This window comes from Tiliqua scincoides, chromosome 6, assembly GCF_035046505.1.
Source record: "Tiliqua scincoides isolate rTilSci1 chromosome 6, rTilSci1.hap2, whole genome shotgun sequence".
NCBI lineage: Eukaryota > Metazoa > Chordata > Lepidosauria > Squamata > Scincidae > Tiliqua > Tiliqua scincoides.
This window is the reverse complement of record NC_089826.1, coordinates 4,079,795-4,098,298: the sequence shown is the minus strand read 5'-3', so window position 1 is coordinate 4,098,298 and position 18,504 is coordinate 4,079,795. Positions and strand designations below refer to the sequence as shown.

The following is an 18,504-nucleotide window of genomic DNA, read 5'->3' as shown; positions in this document are numbered from 1 at the left end:
TGTTTTAAAAACATGGAGATGGGTTACTTGCCACGAGTTGCTTTTTGCAACTCGTGTAAACAAATTGCTTTTTGCAAGCCGGGTGTTTGTAAAATGATTGTAATGGGTTTCTCTCCATGCCTCTGGTTTAATACTAGAACACAGAAATAGTTGCGTGAAAAGTACTCATGTGGAAGTGTTCTGTCTATGAGGGCTGTTCTAACACACCTCCATTGCTTAAAATTTGGATACTTAAGACTATCGCTTAAACTGCAAAATTAATTTTAGGTCTCAGACTTGCAACACAGTCCTTGCTATCAATACAAGAAGCTCTTTCCACAGGCTGATGTTGGAAGAGCTTACAACGCCCAGATTTCTTCTTCAACACTGTCATCTTGGCCTTTGATGAAAACTTCATTTGATTTTTTTAGTCTTCTTTTGATAGCTATACTCAATGAGTGTAGATATCAAAGTTTAACCATCCCTGTTTTTTTAACTGCTATGACTTCGTTTTCTTTATTTTTTTCAAACACTTTGTAACCATAGGCTGACCTTAGTGTTTCAAGATAAAAGCTAAAGAGAAGACCTATTCACAACATGTGTGTTGGCAACCTTCAGTCTCGAAAGACTATGGTATCGCGCTCTGAAAGGTGGTTCTGGAACAGCGTCTAGTGTGGCTGAAAAGGCCAATTCGGGAGTGACAATCCCTTCCACACCGGGAGCAAGTGCAGTCTGTCCCTGGTCTGTCTCCCTGGCTATGGGCCTTCCTTCTTTGCCTCTTTGCCTCAGTCTGTTGGTCAAGTGTCTCTTCAAACTGGGAGAGGCCATGCTGCATAGCCTTCCTCCAAGCGGGCCGCTCAGAGGCCAGGGTTTCCCACCTGTTGAGGTCCACTCCTAAGGCCTTCAGATCCCTCTTGCAGATGTCCTTGTATCGCAGCTGTGGTCTACCTGTAGGGCGCTTTCCTTGCACCAGTTCTCCATAGAGGAGATCCTTTGGGATCCGGCCATCATCACAACAACTTGCTTTTATAATGAGTATACATGGTAAACCTTGCAGAGGATCAAACCCCACAGGTCACATCTGTCACCCAATCAGTCACCCGAAACAGGCTGTCCAAAGCAGCCACCTGACATGACAGAGTTGCTTCCAGTTGCAACCAGTTAGAACTGGAGCCCGATCGCAGCAAAGGCAGGCAGCTGGCAGGAGGAGTCGTACCAACAGACAAGCAAGAACGTTAGACCCACTTATCACAAGTCTCCATTTGCAGTAGTCCCTCCCAAATGCAAACACACAAATATAAATCACTGGCCCACAAGGAACTAATTGATGCCAAATAACAAGAACAAACAGCTGTCAGAGGTTATACAAGAAGGAAGCCACAGTGGGCCTGAGGCTACAAATGCTTTTAGAGGATAATGGAGTCGGCCACAGCCAACTTGCAAGGACGTGCTCAAAGTAAGAAAACAGAGCCAAAACAAATCTGCTCCCAGAAATGCACCACAAATTGTGGAACCAAATATTCCAGACAGTCTCTGGGCACGTTTGCTGAATGCGAGAGAGCCACACTGGCACCCTTGGTTCCATTTCAGCGTTTGATAGTTGACAGGCGACAACCGTTTAGCACTTGACAGCTGACAGCAGAAGAGATTTTTCTCTGGAACGCCTGCCCAAAACCAAATCGAGAGATGCTCGCGAGTCTTAAGCACTTGTATTTTAAATTCTGAACTAGAATCCTATGCTCAAAGTGTGAAATTAGGCTTTTTCAGCATATTTCAAATATTTGAGAATGCACTTTTCAACTCTAAAACCAGGCACTACACAACACTCACCACAAGCATAGCACAGGTGACAAGAGTGCGGGCCACAGATAAGGAAAGGATCTGCAGATGCCATGAGTCCACTCAGCCTAGGGATTTCCCCACGAGTTGCCAGTTTCACTCTCTGGGTCTTTTGAGATTTTTCACAGATACCGCTCACCATCACACACACTGCTGCCACAAGCCCACTCCACTCGGGGAGAACCCAGCCCACGCAGACTTGTGGCAGCAGCAACCATAAGGTATGGAGCTGCCTTACAAGATGTCAGGCATTGGCCCAACTTGCTCAGCACTGTCTGTCTGAACCATGGTCTGAGACACAGCTCTTTTCCACCACCCGATCCTTTTCACCGGAATTGCCAAAGTTTGAACCTGGGACCTCTGCATTTAAATATCAGACCTGCCGTGGAGCTGAGACTCTAAGAACATAAGAACATAAGAACAGCCCCACTGGATCAGGCCATAGGCCCATCTAGTCCAGCTTCCTGTATCTCACAGCGGCCCACCAAATGCCCCAGGGAGCACACCAGATAACAAGAGACCTCATCCTGGTGCCCTCCCCTACATCTGGCATTCTGACTTAACCCATTCCTAAAATCAGGAGGTTGCGCATACACATCATGGCTTGTACTCTCCGTGATTACAGGAGATCTGGGGATGCACGTGTCATGGGGCGCGACACGTTCAGAGAGAGAGAGTGCCATGTCTCTGGTCAGATCAAGCCCTAAATCAAATGAGATGGTCTCACTTGTTCTTGCCACATGGACCCCTTAATCGGCCGCAGCCCTGGCAGTTGCCTAACCCTGCTGATCACTGGCAGCAGCTACACACCCAGTTTCTCCCTGCCAACATTCACTATTTTGTAAAAACAGGACCAGTATTTTGGACCAAGAGTTGTAGCTATAAATTGTGATGAAGTCTATCAGATCCCCACCACTGTTCTTCAACGAGTTTTACTGACTGCCATGCCCCTAAGCAAAATGAACTTCTTCACAGCCAATTCACAACCAGGCTGTTTTTTCCTGTTCTTTTTTCCAAACCCCATAAACCTGTTGACAAGCAATAGATGGTTCAACAAGCCGCCAAGCGTTGCAGCATATGGCCTGAACACGGGTGAGACTGATAGCTACCACACGAGGAACGCTAAGGGGCACTTTCAACATGCTGCTCAGAACAAGCTTAAGCATCAAAATGCTCAATTTCAAGGCTAGTTCTCCCAGATTAAAGGCATGACTCACATCTTGATCCACCTTCTCCCAGCCCCCCACCCATCAAGCTTGCCTGCAAGTCCTGATCACAGTGAAGCCTGAGCCAGACTTCCAGACTTTGTCTTCTAGAGGAAGAAATGCTTGTCAGGTATTCCTGCAAATGGCAGGTTTGGGGCCTGGCTGTTTGGCAGCAAGTGTGGAGGTCACTACTGAGGCAAAATGGTTAGGCAAGCAAGAACTGCACAGGCAGGGACTGTAGCCATTATCCAAAAGGAAAAGTCAAGATACAAGAAGCAGATCTGGTCCAGAAAGGGGGCGGGTTTGGCAGCAATGGACACCAAATCCAAACCCCCTTCCCAGATCTGATCACCCGGCCTGGGTCCATGCAGACATGCACCAGCAATTTTGCTTACACAGGTCCAAGTGGACCTCTGCATTATGGAGGTGTACTCAGAGAAGACCTCCAGGGCTGCTCCCCCCCCCCCAGGATGCACCGTTAACTATTTTGGCGTGGCTGCATTGGCAGGGGCAAGCATCAGGCTGGGCTTGTCTAAACCTCACCCCTGACCTGCCGCATTAACTGGTTGTATAGATACTGGGTGTATACGATGAGAAAATGACTCCATCAATACAGCAACAAAAACCAAGGAATACAGTCCAAAATTGTGGGAACATGGCTGGTGGGAAGCATTTAAAAAATGGAGTAAGAGTGAGGAAACACTGCAGAAAAGGAGCGTACGATAGTGGCTGCATTTACATCCCAGGTTAAAAAGAACCAAAGTTCTGCCTTTGGGCGCTGACAACAGCGACGTAGCAGGAGTTCAATACCTTTTCCTTGAGGTCACAGAGCGGACTGTGGGGAGTCCCAGCCCCATTCATAGTGGGGCAATTGCAAGCAGGGCTTACTCTTCCCCCTGCACCAAACCACCTTCATTTCCCCAGCATGGTTAAGTTGCAGCGATATACGTGCCTTCTCTCCGCTACAGAGCTAAAACAGAGAAAACTCTCATTTTGCCTCAAAGGGACTGTGCCCTAAATGGGTTTTCAAAATTATACAGTAGCTCATGCTGAGAAAGATAAAAGAAAAAGAAATTATAACACAGAGACAAGAATAGATTGCTGTGTTGTCAACGTGTGCTAGAATACGAAAAAAGTTTATTCCACGTTTATGCCTGCTGGAGTTAGAAGGTGACCCTGACTCATGAAGTTGAAAAGGACTATTGCAGTGTTTCTCGAACTGTGGGTCAGGACCCCCTAAGTGGTTCGAGAGCCCAATTTCAGGTGGGTCTCCATTCATTTCAATATTTTATTTTTAATATATCAGTCTTTATAATATATGCATTTGGAGAAATGTTACAGACCTGTACTTTTAACAAGCTACTACGTATATTCTTTTAACAATGATAGTAAATGGGATGTACTCCCGGGTAAGTGTGGGTAGGATTGCAGCCTAGGATTGTGAAAAATTTTCCTGCTTGAATGATGTCACTTCTGGTCATGGCATCACTTCCGGTGGGTCCTGACAGATTCACATTCTAAAAAGTGGGTCCCTGTGCTAAATGTGTGACAACCACTGGACTACTGGACTAAAGCTAGGACAGGAAGGCATTTCAGAAAGCAAGCAAGCAAGCAAGAATTAAAGAAAGGTCAGTTCAGCTTATCTTTCACTGCATGCAATAATCTTTTCTATTCCCCTTCCTGACAGGCCACTCAAACCTGCCTTATTTGCAGAGGCAAACCACAAAAGTCTTGACCTGAAAAAGAAGGAATAACTTTTCTAGGTGAACATCCTATTGTTTTTATAAGGGAGGAAAGATTTACACTTGAATGAAGCCTAGTCCTGGCCCTTGAAAAATTCACTTTTTAAGACTTGGGAGAAACCACAGCTTCTTTGGTCTCCATTCTTCTCAATCAACTCTTTCTTAAAGAAAATGAAAAGCTACCTCTGTGTGAGGTTTCAAGCCATTCCTCCCATCCCAATGTCCACCCTCAAGGAAAAAGAAGTGAAGCCAGCCTTTCAAAGACTGGTGGTTTCAGCAAAGTCTATTTTGGGGCACTCTGGCAGCAATTCTGGAGTGACCCCTTTTAAGATGACTGTGCCAAAAACTGCTTAGTTCAGGAACCCTCCATTGCCATTGCTTGCCTGCAACTTCATTTAAATTTAAAATGATCCCTTGCTTAATGATGCGATCCCATTTGAAACCAGCTGGGAGGAACACTAATGCGAGGGAGAAGAGGGAGTTTTGTAAGTGGTTCCAGGAGCTGGAAACAGGTTAGAGGAAATGGCAGATGCCAACACACACACAGCTGCTGCACGGAACGCTGACGTCTTTTTTCAAGACCGCGCTTCAACTGCTGGGACCGCACATTTTCCCAACACTGAAAGCACAGTATTCACTGGGAAAGCGCTACTTCCCGTTCTCACCCCAGCAAGCACGTCTGCTGCTGCTCAGAGAGGTGCGCGCGGGAACGTCGGCGCGAGTTTCACAGACATCTGCAATAGGAAGAGAACGTCAGAACAGCCTTGCTGGATTGGCTCCGAACGGCTTCAAACAGCAACCAGATGACCCTGGGAAGCTCAGGAGGCAACAGCCTTCCCCTGTTGCTGGCTTCCAAAACTAAGTATTCAGAGAGACTGCTCTGAACATGGAGGTTCCATTTAGCTAACAAAGCTGCAGCACGATCCTATACATGCCTGCTTAGAAGTAAGTCCCACTGTGTTTGACTGGGTTTACTTCCAGGAAAAAGTGTATAGGATTGCAGCCCTAATAACTGTTAATGAACCTGCCATCTGAACTTCTCTAATCCCATCCCAAAGCCAACTAAGGGCCCATTCCTATCCAACTTTCCAGCACTGGTGCAGCTGCAACACAGCCCCAAGGTAAGGGAATACGTGTTCCCACTTGAGGGGGCCTGTGTGACTGCCTCCCCACCACAGGATGCAGTGCACGCCCTATTGGCACAGCTGCACCAGCGCAGGAAAACTGGATGGGATTGGGGCCTATGCTTGCAGCTGCCACTGTCTTGTGGCAGAGAATTCCCTGTGTTACATTTACTCACAGGAGTAAAGTTATCTTTACTCAAAGGAGTAAAGAAGCACAAGTGTTGCTGCTAACGATGGCTGACTATTCACATGAACCCCCATAAGGGAACCTCGCTGTAATTGTTAGGAAGTTGTGTCTGCTTTTATTTTCTAATTTTTTTAATTCTTTAGAACTTGAAATCTTCCCCACCATAAACCTCTGGCAGGCAACACTCGCACAAATAAGAGTCGTGCTCCTTTGATCATTTTTCTCTCTCTCTCTCTCTCATATGTTCCTTTGACAGCTGTGTGCTGCTAGTGCTGGAGTGCTCTTTTCCTCTGATTTTAGGTGGAAGGTGTTGTGAATACAAGTACGGGAGCAGGTATATCTTCATACAAAGCAACACACGTAGATGCATTCGTTTCATGGGTACTGTATTACTGGCACTGAATCAGATGCAGCTCATATCCAGCCTTAAGGAAAAAGTCTGAGAATTTTGAATCATCTGGGAAAGCCCCAGACGAAAAAAAATGTTTAAAGACGGACACCACCAAACGCCAGGTAGATGGACTGACTTTTCAGCTGCTGCATGACAGTCCTGAAAGATCAAGAGGAAGCAGTGACGCATTCATGGGCCTCAAACGCAATTAAACCATTACACAACACCAATCTTTCAAGCTGCCTTTGAACTGGGATCCAGATCTTCTTTCTACAAAGGAGGACTGGGGGGGGGGGAGAAAAGGAGGAACTGGTCTCATCTGGACACAGATCTAGGGCTACGTGCTGCTGCCCATAAGTCGCTGTTAGACCAATTCGTAAGTGACCGATCCATGGCATATGTGGCACAAGCAGGGGAGGACTGTGGCACACCGTCACAGGAGCAGGATTAGACTCACGTGTCTAATCATTGTCCCAGCAGACCATCAGCAAAATCGCTCCAATGGACTGCAGTTCAGGATGCTGATCTTCCATAGCGCACACTAGACAGGTGCTTGATCATACTCTAGACAGGGCATAACTCAATGGTAGAGCACATGCCTTGGTAGCAGACAGTCCCCAAGCGCCATCCCATTAAGCTCCAGTTAAAAGAATCTCAATTAACACAGCTAGGAAGGGTAACTCTCTCCACCTGAGCTCCTAGAGGGTCTCTGCTTGTCAGAAAAGACAATACTGGACTGGATGGATTAATATTGTGTATTCTGGAAGTCCCATAGCTCAGTGAAAGAGTACAGACTTCCATGCTGGGAATACTGTGGGTCCCAGATTCAAGCCCTGGCAGCCCCTGCTGAAAGGATCTCAAGTAGCAGGGCTGGAGAAAAAAATTCCTGACTGAGACTTTGGAAAGCCACAGCTAGGCAGAGAAGATGGGCTAATAGTCGGACTTGGTACAGGGCAGCTTCTTATGCTGATTTGTCATGGTCACCACTAGAGTAACAGCACAGTCCTCAGTGTATCTACTCAGAAGTAATCCTCTGTGCTCAATGAGGCTACCCTCAGATAACTGGATACAGGATTTGAATTTTAATGAATTAAAGAATGCAACTCTCCAAAACACCCTAATTGCAGCACACTTTGGAGTATCAGATATGAAGAACAAACAGCTGAAGACCACCATCTCCTTCAGGTCTCATTCCGCAAGCACCGAGAGCAGGGGTCAGCAACCTTTCCAGCGGAGGGCCCAGTCGTTCGGTGATGATGTCGGGCTACCAAGCTCCGGGAAGAAGCAGTGGACCTGATTCAGCCCTTGGTCCATAGGTTACCAACTCCTGACCTAGAACATCTGGTTAGCCCACAGAATAATGGACTGAATGGATCTGCGCCTAACTCTTTTGCTCCTATGGTAAGTAACAGGCTGCTGGTGACTTTCAATTAAAGACACACAACCTCCTGAAGCCATGGGTGGCCCTCAAAAATGTCATTGCAACATATCCCAAAGTTGCTTGTCCCATTCGTCACGATTGCCAAATCCAGAGAGGTTCTCAGACTCACAGCAAAAATCACTTGTTAAAGAAGGGAAAAGGGGAAGTGTCTGAAACAAAGAGTGCTGCGGTTTTGCAATGGAATTGCTGCAGCAAAATCCCTGAGAAAGCACTTAAGGGAGCATGTGAACCCCTTTGCTGCTGTCAGCTTCTCTGGCTGCAGCCATTTCCAAAGCCCCATGCTTTACTTACAAGCAATGTTTTCTCATTCACCCAATCGGGTTCCAAGAGCACATATAGTGGAAAGTTATCCAAACCTCTGTTCACTCCAAAAAGTTACAAGAGACATGCATGTCACAAAGCAGGACACTCACCCTTCAAGTTGCAATGTTTTCTGCAGCATCCCAACAGTTTCCCTTACAAGAGGGAAAGGTAGTAAATTGACTCCCCTTCCAAGCTGCCCCCTAACATCATAAATTAGAAAGTCATCCTGAGAAGCAGTCTCTTCAGTTCTCCAGCTGTTTAACAGGAATAACCAGAACTCACCTCACAGAAAGAGTCTAAGGAGAAAGGAGAGATAACGCATCAGTGTGTACACTAGAGAGATCTGATTTCTAATTGAAAACACCGCTCTGGGCAAAGCCAGACTGTTGTCGTTTTCTCCGCCCTGGAAAACCGATTCCCCACTTCGAAGGCACTGGGCTTGGATTGAAGGATAGGAGCCTTGAAAGGGCTTGCAAGTGACTGTCACTACTACAGGCAACACAGAAGAGCTTCGGACTACAAAGAGGTATGTTCACAGGCTCCTGAGTGAGCCCATCCACAAACAGTAGGTCACAGACCCAAACAGTCAAAGCATGCATACAGCAGTGGGCTGGATTAGACAGAAAGTGGCCCCTGCTCACCTACCCTACATTATACTATTTATTTCATGGATTAGTAATGCAGCGCTTGACGGTGGACAGAAAAAAGAGATTGGTCCCTGCCACGAGGTTAAGAGCCGTGCTGTATCAAGCCAAGGGCCCGTCTGACTGTCTACTTATTATACCCTGCCTTTCTATCCCACTAAGGGCATTCAAGGCGCCTTACAAATAAAACAATAAGATAAAAACAATAAAACACAATAAGCTTGGATCACGATTAAAATACATTCATTAAAAAGTGCCAGCCCCCTGAATAAAAAGGTCTTAAGACCCCGCAAAAAGGACTCATGAGAGGAAGCTGTTCTCAATTCCAGGGGGAGGGAATTGAACAGGCGGAGTGCCACCACTGAGAAGGCCGTATTTCTTTCTGCCATCCCCTTCACCTCTGCTGGCGGCCACACAGTTAGAAGGGCCCCCTCTGATGACCTGAGAGGATGAGTTGGATTGTATGAAAGGAGGCGGTCCCTCAAATATCCTGGACCCAAACCACAGAGGGCTTGAAAAGTCAAAACTAGCACTTTGAATTGAGCCTGGAAACAAACTGGAAGCCAGTGTAGTCGCTGAAGAAGCGACAACTGAGTCAAACATACGAGCCCTAGCAACCACGTGGGTGGTGGCGTTTCAACTTTTTACACAGGCGTTACACATAACTGACCACTACTCCAGCTTCCTGCATCTTGCAGTGGCTTGCCATATGCCTCTGGGAGCATTCAAAACCAAAAGATACCTGTGTCCTGGTGCCACTCCCTCGCACCAGGCATTCAAAGACAGGATACCTTTATCACCCAGAGGCTGCATAAGTCACTTGTAACTCATGATGGACTTTGCCTCCATAAATCACTCCAATCCCTGTTTAAAAGCATCTAGACCGGGTGCCAAGTTGCCAGTCCCACCAGTCAATTTTAGTGGCTGCCCCTTGGTTTTGGAATTAGGCAAGAGGGAGAGGAACTTCGCCCTACCCACAGTATCTATCCCATGCACAATGTTATGTGTTTCAATCACATCCCCCTTGGGCACTTTCTTTCTGGACTGAAGAGTGATTCTGGGAGGAACAAGAGTAACAAGTTTGAATGCAAATCAATGCATTGTAAATAGTTTCCACTGCAATTGGGAATGAAGACTAGAATGGGGTTAGGCAAAGATTTCGGGGGGGGGGGGGAGCTGGAGCTTTCAGAAGGACTATGAGCCCGGCACACAAAATCTATATACTACCACTATCCTGTTTTGCAGAGGATATCTCAGTTCAGGGCCAGCTCTACCCTGGCAAACCATGTAAAAGACTCCACCTCAGTGCTGACACATTTTTGACAATCAAATATGCTTCTTTTTGTAAGCAGCACATGTCAGAGGTGGAAATTACTTATGAGACACGCACAAACCACCCTCTCTCAAACTGCAAATCAAAACCTCCCAGATCTCAATCTCACCTCCACCATGACCTCATCAGGTAGCCTTAGGCAAACTACTTCCTCTCAGGCTCAACTCGCCAGCTGCAATAGGAGGGCAATAAAACTTACTTTACACAGCTGGTCTAAGGGACAACATCAAGATAGCATATGTAAAGCACTATGCTTGCTCCAAAAGCGCTATGTAAATGTTAATGTTGGCATCCTTCAGTCTCGGAAGACTATGGTATCGCACTCTGAATGGTGGTTCTGGAACAGAGTGTCCTCTCCAGTGCGCAAAGCCTGGGTAAGGTAAATATGGAGGATAGACTGTTACCCATGCAGCAAATCCCCCCTCTCCACATCGCTAAAATGGTCCAATGGAAAGGCAGAAGCCAATACCGTTGGTTCCAGCGGCGTCGCAGGAGTTGCCAGAACGTGACTATGTTCAGCCATGAACTGCCTCAGGGACTCCAGCTCCAGATTTTGCCTCGAGGTTGACTCCTGAAGCCTTTTCCATAACTGGATGTAGCCACAAGGCAGTGGAGGTTTGGGATCAGAGTTTTCCTTCTCTCAGATGAGTTGTCTTACCAGGTTAACGAGTCCCATCTACATGGTGGCTGTTTAGTCACCTCTTACGACAAGTACAGCCAAACTGAGGGCCTTATCCCCCAGCCCCAAGGGGTTATAAAAATGTTAAGCGTTATTATTATTCAATAGATTTTTAAAAACATACTGGCTTCCTTCTGAACATTATAAACCTTTAATCTTCTAAAAAAATTCCAGGTTTAAAACCTGGCTTAATTCTACCATCAAGGAAATTGAATCTGAGGGCTGATTCACACATTGCAGAATTAGGGTGTGTCTCTCACAAGCTGAAAATTCCATAATGCATCACAACATAAAACTTTGAGAGCAGAACTGACTTCTAATTACCCTGACTGTTTCTCTCAATGTGAAGCAAAAAAAAAAATGAACAAATAAATAAATTTAAACGTCAGAAACCTACCCAAAATGTTGTTAACATTCTCTGAAAACTGTTAAAATAAATCCAGTGCAAATGATTTTAATGTGTACCAAGAGAAACACTGAAGCAGCATTATTATTGAGAATATTTATGACTACTTTTCAACAAAAAGATCACAAAGTGCTGCACAATAAATCAGCAATCTAGAAAATCAGTTAACTTCTGCTTTCTTTAAAAATCAGCATCAAGTTTCTTAGAGAGGACCTGCAATTTTAGTTACGTAAGATATTTAGCTTAATTTGTCACTTTACCAAGTAACCTCAAAATGAATTCCTATATCGAGTCTATAGTGTTTTAATTTAGTGATCACCAAACTGTGGGTTCACGACCTGATTTCTGGTGGGTCACGAAACCGACAAGCTGATAGCTGACAAAGAAAATGTATTGAACCCTATGAAAAATGAAACTGAACCACGCATGCACATTTACTTGTATCAGCTCCCCTCCTCTCCAGTAAAAAGGATAAAAACAGAGGCTTGAGTGGCTAGTTTTAGTCTCATAAAGCTAGGTGGGTCCTGATAGAGTGTCATTTTAAAAACTGGATCCTGGTGCTAAAAAGTTTGGAAATCACTGTTTTAATTAGTTAATTCATTTATGTCAGCGAAAAACTAAACAGTATTCTCTGGACAATAGAACTGCACGATCACCTCCGAGCCTTAGGACTACAGACATTTCAAATACATTTCCAGCCAGTACAAACTTTCACCTGTTCTGCTCAGGTGCTTTTATGTTTGAACTACAATTTAAAAATGAAGCAGTTCAATAAAAAGCACCAAGAATTATCAATAAGTCAATACTAGCAAGTTGGTAGAAAACTTAACATGGTTCTTCCACCCTGATAAATTCCACAGGGCAGCAGGATCCCGTGTCCTTAACTTAACCACACACACTATTTCTTAGATGTTAATGCCACACACTAAGTGCAGTTACGCTAAGTAAACATGAGATTAACCGGGTGAGGGAAGGACACCCTTTTGGCCTAAAATTTGTGCTTAAAGGCAGATCAGAAAGTGAAACAAGAGACAGAGTATAGGAATTAGTAAATACACAGAGCGCTGTTTACGTACAAATACACACAGACCCCAACCCATGTGCCAGTCCTGTTCCAGAGGTCTGTCCAGAAGTCGGAACATGCGTATTCAACACACCTGGCTCTTGCGGACCCACCTGCACAAAAGCCCTGATGTGGCCATCCATAACTCAGGAACCCAGTATACATGCAACAAACAGGAATGCTTTAAGAAGTGGGAGGTGGAGGCCATGTGTGCTGATTTTAAGCTTCAGATTGACACTGACACTGACACACACACACACACACACAAACCATCATGTTGCTTCTCCCTTCCAAGAGTGCCAAAGGGTGTTCGCCTAATACTAAAGATAGTCCAACAATACTATGCATATTCACCTGGGAGGAACTCAGTGGAACTTACTGCCAAGTAAACACGCCCACGATCCAGCTGTATCCTAGTATCATTCATTCCAAAATATTAATTATGTCCTTGTCATTGGAAAAGAGTTCTGCATTTCTGTTTCACCACTATATTATAATAGCGCTGCGGGGCAAAGGGGGTTCACGCATAAAATCATGCTCTAGGAAAAACAAGGCTTCTCGGAACCAGTCTGCAATTAACCAGTTGTTACTCCATCTGCACCAGGTGCACTTGGAGTAAGAATGGGGATACAAAGGCAGGGGATGTTTGATTATTGAGATACTGAGAGTGCAATCTTAACCTTGCACTGGGTTGGCACAAGTACCTTGCACCGATCCAGGAGGGTCACAAACGTGCCATAAAGTACATTTGCACCTCCTCAGAAGTCAGCCGGGCTGATGTAAGGATATGTGCCAGCCCACAGAGGCTGCATCCAGCCTCAGGGCCAACGGAAGACGGTAGGTCCGCACCGGTTGGGCGCTGCCAGCATGGGAGTCTGGGGGGGGCACAGGGAGGGCAAAGAGGAGGCATTCCAGGTATAGGTGGGCCCATGAGTGGGCAGCATGAGAGCGGGAATGACCCAGCAGTTATGTCGAATCCTGACTCCATTGCCGGGCAGTCCGGGCCAGCTCTGGGCTATTCAGGTTTGCGTCACCTCTTCAGGTGATGCAGATCCGAGTATACCCATTGGGACTTCAGCAGCTCTCCCTGAGGTAAGGGGAAGCGATTCGCCTTGCCCCGGGCTGAGCCGCTGCCAGTCCCAATTTCTCGCAGGATACGGGGCAGGCCTGCCAGCCTCCCTGTTCCAGCGCAAGTTAGGATTGTGGTGTGAGATTACTAAAATAATGCAAGTAAAGAATAGTATTGAATACTTGACATGTGCCACATGAACACATGTGCCACTATATATGACATGCAGTGAGGTGTGGCAATCAATGGCCACTAGGCCCAAACTACACATTATAGGGAGGTGCATGGGCACTGCTAGCCCATGTCTCCCTGAAACATATTGCTGAAAAACACATCTGCATTTCCACACCCAGGGCTAGGCTTCACTGTTCACCAGTTATAGGGGGATGCAGAAACACAAGATTATGTCACAGTATACTTTTTTCCAACCAGGCATTACCAGGGAGTCAATGGGGGGGGGGGAAATATGGGGTGACCCATGCAGAACATGTAGAAATTATGCCCTGCTGTGAGCTTCCAAAAACATCTAACAGCCCAATCCTATCCACACTTTCCTGGGAGGAAGCTCCATTGACTCTAATGGGACTTATTTCTGAGTAGGCATGCATAGGATTGGGCTGTAAGCTGATCACTGCTAGAGACAGGTTGGTGGCTGAGAGTTGGGCATTTCTGGGCAAACTAAGAAATATTTGATTGTTTGACCACACAGACATGTTCAAATGATGCTTTTAAAAATACTTGACTATTAGGTTTATTCAAACTATTGAAAAGAAAATTTGATAATCAACAAGGTTGATATTTTTGCGAAATACAAAAATAAATGAGCTAATTATTGTGAAACAATAATTAGGAATGTAACTTTTAAGAAACTGCCATGGATTACTGTGCAAGTTTACACAATGTAGGGTATGGCTTCTATAAATACAATTAATTGATTAGAAGAAACACAAGATGATGTCACTGCTTTCTATGCTTTGATTTCTATTCTGAAATGCCAGGGTTAACCAACAGTTACAAAACTTTTTTTTAAAAAACAAGAAATTAAAGCAAAATAACTATTTTTAAAAAGACAGTTTCAAAGGCGGTCATTTCGATTAAACGCAGGTAAATTCCTCAGGCACAGTCATAACTTCATGGAATACTGAACTGTGGTCAAATGGACCAGTCAATATTTGATAATATTTGTATAGCCTGCAAACCACAGCTAAACTTGGGTCTTTCCCAGCAAAGAATTGCTTATGCTCTCTGCCACTCATGATCATCACCACCACTAAAATCAAAACATTTCTTCAAAGAACACGAGTAGGTCTCACAGCTTAATTTCCCTAACTCCAGCCTTTATCCGGTCTAACCGTATACACACACACCACTGCTACACATACATCAGCAATTTCCAGCCGGCAGAATGCCAGTCCTCTCATAGATGAGGTACTCTTTGGAAGTCTTCCCTTAATACATATCTGTGTACATACTCCAGGCGAGCACATTATCTCACCACAAAGCATGCCAGCTGAATGCAACTAAAACCAGTGATGGAAGCCCCCTTCTAGTAGCGGTATTGGGGGAAGGGAGGGGCTTTGTTTGCAGATTTCTCCCTCCATCCATCCAAAGAAAGCTGCAGAAAGGAGAACCAGTGGAACACCCCATAACTCAGCCCTATTCCTTCCAGGCTGGCTACCTAACAGATCATTCCTCTCCTTAGATAATGGACAAAATGAGATCCTAATTTGGTGGGGGGTGCAAAGAAGCAATCAGAAGACTGCAAGGGTTATTTTACAGCTCAGGTTTTAAAGCAAAACAGTCCCCTTCCTCTGACAGAGCAGCAGCCTTCACAAAGAAGAACATACCTTGCAAAAAAAGCAACACAAACCTCTTATCTGCTTGTTTCCTGTGGTTTATAAAGGTGTTTCATGACAGTTTTAAAACAATGCCTTTAATGTCTAAAGTGCACCTGTTAGAAAGTCGATCTGGATATTTTATTTTAAATAAATAACAATTTTGTTACTCTTCAGAATGTCACTGCACATCTACCTCATCATGACTTCAGTTTCCGGGAGTCGTCTGCTATTCATGTATTTTATAAGTTGTGACATTTAGAGAAAAAATAATAATAGTATTAAGAGAGCGATTTACACAGCAACAATAGCCAGGATCAAGCAGTCGACTTCATTCTCGAGGAAAAGGGGCTGGGTGTGTTGTTGTCACTTCTGCTTAGGGGAATCTCGCACACTCTCTTATGCAGAGTGGAAATCATCATGAGATGTGATGTGCTGGGGGAGGGGGAAGGATGTGTCATTATGGACAAAGGTGAACCAGAGCAAAGGAAGGCAATGCACTCATCATCTGTGCGCACAGAGGGCACAGGACCCAGCCCTTCCTTCCGTCAACACTACACACGACCCAGCAGTTACACCCACAGATGTGGGTCCCCCATCTGAATCCTCAGACAATGGAGGGGGGCACATTATGCAGAAATCTGCACTACCTACAAGCAACAATGCAGACACCCACCTCCATCTTTGAGCTGCAGGTAGACATGAGAATCCTTGGGGGAGAGGAACTTCCACAGTTTATTATGCTACAATAAGTTTGTCCATTGTTAGGAAGGGGGGGCCATCTCAGCCTGTGAATTAATAACAGGAACACCCCAAGTTCCACCATGAAATGGGGGGTTATGCATGGTGGTTTTTGAGGGGACTGGAGACCCCCCCATCCCAGCCTCCCATGGGCAGGGGGCTAGGTATCTAAAATGATAAAACAGTATTCTTCCCCCCCCCCATCTAAAGTGATCATGAGGAGGGCACTATTTCTAAATGGTAGAGCAGGAACCTGCAACAAACAACCAGGGGGGACCTCCTGCCATCTGAGCACCCAAATGAGCACCAAATTGGGGGGGGGGGGGAGAGGGTGGCAAGTTGATGAACTACAAACGTGAGACTGGGTGGGAGGGCACCCACCGGCACCCACACCCCAAAGGCCAGGAAGGAGGCATGTGAGCCCCTCCCCCCAAAAAACACATCTCCTTCTTCCCCCCCCACCCAGGTTTTAAAATCCAGAGGGGGAAGCAGCTCTGCCACTGACTACAAGGAGAAGGGGGCACACACATCCAAGGGATATTGAGGAGGGGCTTCTCTGACCCCAGGGAATGGGAGATGAGGACGAAGGGACACGGGCTGGGATGGGGGGCTTTAGTAACCCCCCCCCCAAAAGCCACCATGGCCTCCAATCAAGGGGGAGGGAACTGAGGCTGGGAGGGCACCCCCCTCAAAGTCCTCAAGGTCAGTAAGTGGGGGTGTGAGACCCCCCCCAAACAACACACCTCCCACTCCTCCCCACCCAGGCTTAAAAACCCTGGGGGGGAGCAGCTCTGCCACTTCCTGTAAGGAGGGCACATCAGGGATACTGAGGAGGGGTCTCCTCTGACCCCAGAGAATGGGAGATGAGGCAGACAAGGCGCAGGCTGGGAGGGGGCCTCTGACTCTAGCCCACCCTAAAGCCACCAGCCCCCCCGACCAGGGGGAGGGGCGGAGCAGAGGCGGGGAGGGCAAACAAGGGGGTGAGCGCCCCAAACCACACCCCCTCCCCCTGCTCCCAAGCCTCCACAGCAGGGGGCCACTGGGGGTCTCTGAGCCCGGCAGGGCGGTTGGGCGGCGGCGGGCCCTACCTCGCTCTCTCTGGCGCGGGGAGGCTGCGTGGGCGGAGGCGGCGGTGCCCTGCGAGCCCGACTGGCTCTGCGGCTGGCGCGGCTGTGAGGCGACGAGCGACCCGCCGACCGGCCTCTGCTGCGGCCTCCTCCTCCCGCCCCGCCCCCGCCCCCGCCCCGCCCCTCGGGCGGGGACACGGCGCCCCGGGGCATGTGCAGAGTGCCCTCCGCAGGGCCGGGCCGGGGCTCCCCGCCCCCACGGGGCCTGAGGGCCGCGCTCCTCGACCAGGAGGCCCTGGAAGCGGTGTCTGGGGTGGGCACCACACACACACACACACACACACACACACACACACAGGGTGCACACTGTCTCATGATATGGACGTGTCTGTGTATATACCTGATATACATATATATACATACATATGTGTATATACACACACATATATATACATATGTATTCACACATACAGGTATACACACATGTATACATATATACGTACGTTTGTGTCTACACACACACATATACATATGTATTCAAGCATACACGTATACACACACATATGTATACATATATACGTATGTTTGTGTCTACACACACATATATACGTACGTATTCACACATACTCGTATACACACACATATGTATACATATATACGTACGTTTGTGTCTACGCACACACACATATATACATACGTATTCACGCATACACGTATACACACACATATGTATACATATATACGTACGTTTGTGTCTACGCACACACACACATATACATATGTATTCACGCATACACGTATACACACACATATGTATACATATATACGTACGTTTGTGTCTACGCACACACATATATATACATACGTATTCACGCATACACGTATACACACATGTATACGTATATACGTACGTTTGTGTCTACGCACACACATATATATGCATACGTATTCACGCATACACGTATACACACACATATGTATACATATATACGTACGTTTGTGTCTACACACACACACATATACATATGTATTCACGCATACACGTATACACACACATATGTATACATATATACATACGTTTGTGTCTACACACACACACATATACATATGTATTCACGCATACACGTATACACGCACATATGTATACATATATACATACGTTTGTGTCTACACACACATATACATATGTATTCACGCATACAGGTATACACACACACAGATCATTACGTATACACACATATATGTACGTGTATACCACAACAACAACAGCAGTATTTATATACCACTTTTCAACAAAAAGTGTTCACAAAGCGTTTTACAGAAAAAATCAAATATCTAATGGCTCCCTGTCCCAAAAGGGCTCACAATCTAAAAGATGCAAAACACCAGCAGACAGCCACTAGAAAAGACACTGCTGGGGTGAGGTGGGCCAGTTACTCTCCCCCTGCTAAATAAA

At 46.2% G+C, this 18,504-nt stretch overlaps 1 protein-coding gene across 5 annotated transcripts in view; it reads right to left on the bottom strand.

The window, feature by feature from the left end:
• The window catches only part of SMOX (spermine oxidase), a 32,553-nt gene extending 15,387 nt beyond the window's left edge, over positions 1–17,166 (bottom strand). The window contains exon 1 of one of the 5 annotated variants that reach the window (XM_066632504.1): positions 17,070–17,166. The gene's annotated coding sequence lies outside the window, so the exon portion shown is untranslated. Of the gene's footprint in view, positions 1–8,321; positions 8,368–8,493; positions 8,557–12,449; positions 12,499–17,069 lie in introns of those variants that run through there. The other 4 variants (XM_066632506.1, XM_066632509.1, XM_066632507.1 and 1 more) reach the window with 4 other exon arrangements.
• Between the last annotated feature and the right edge of the window lie 1,338 nt (positions 17,167–18,504).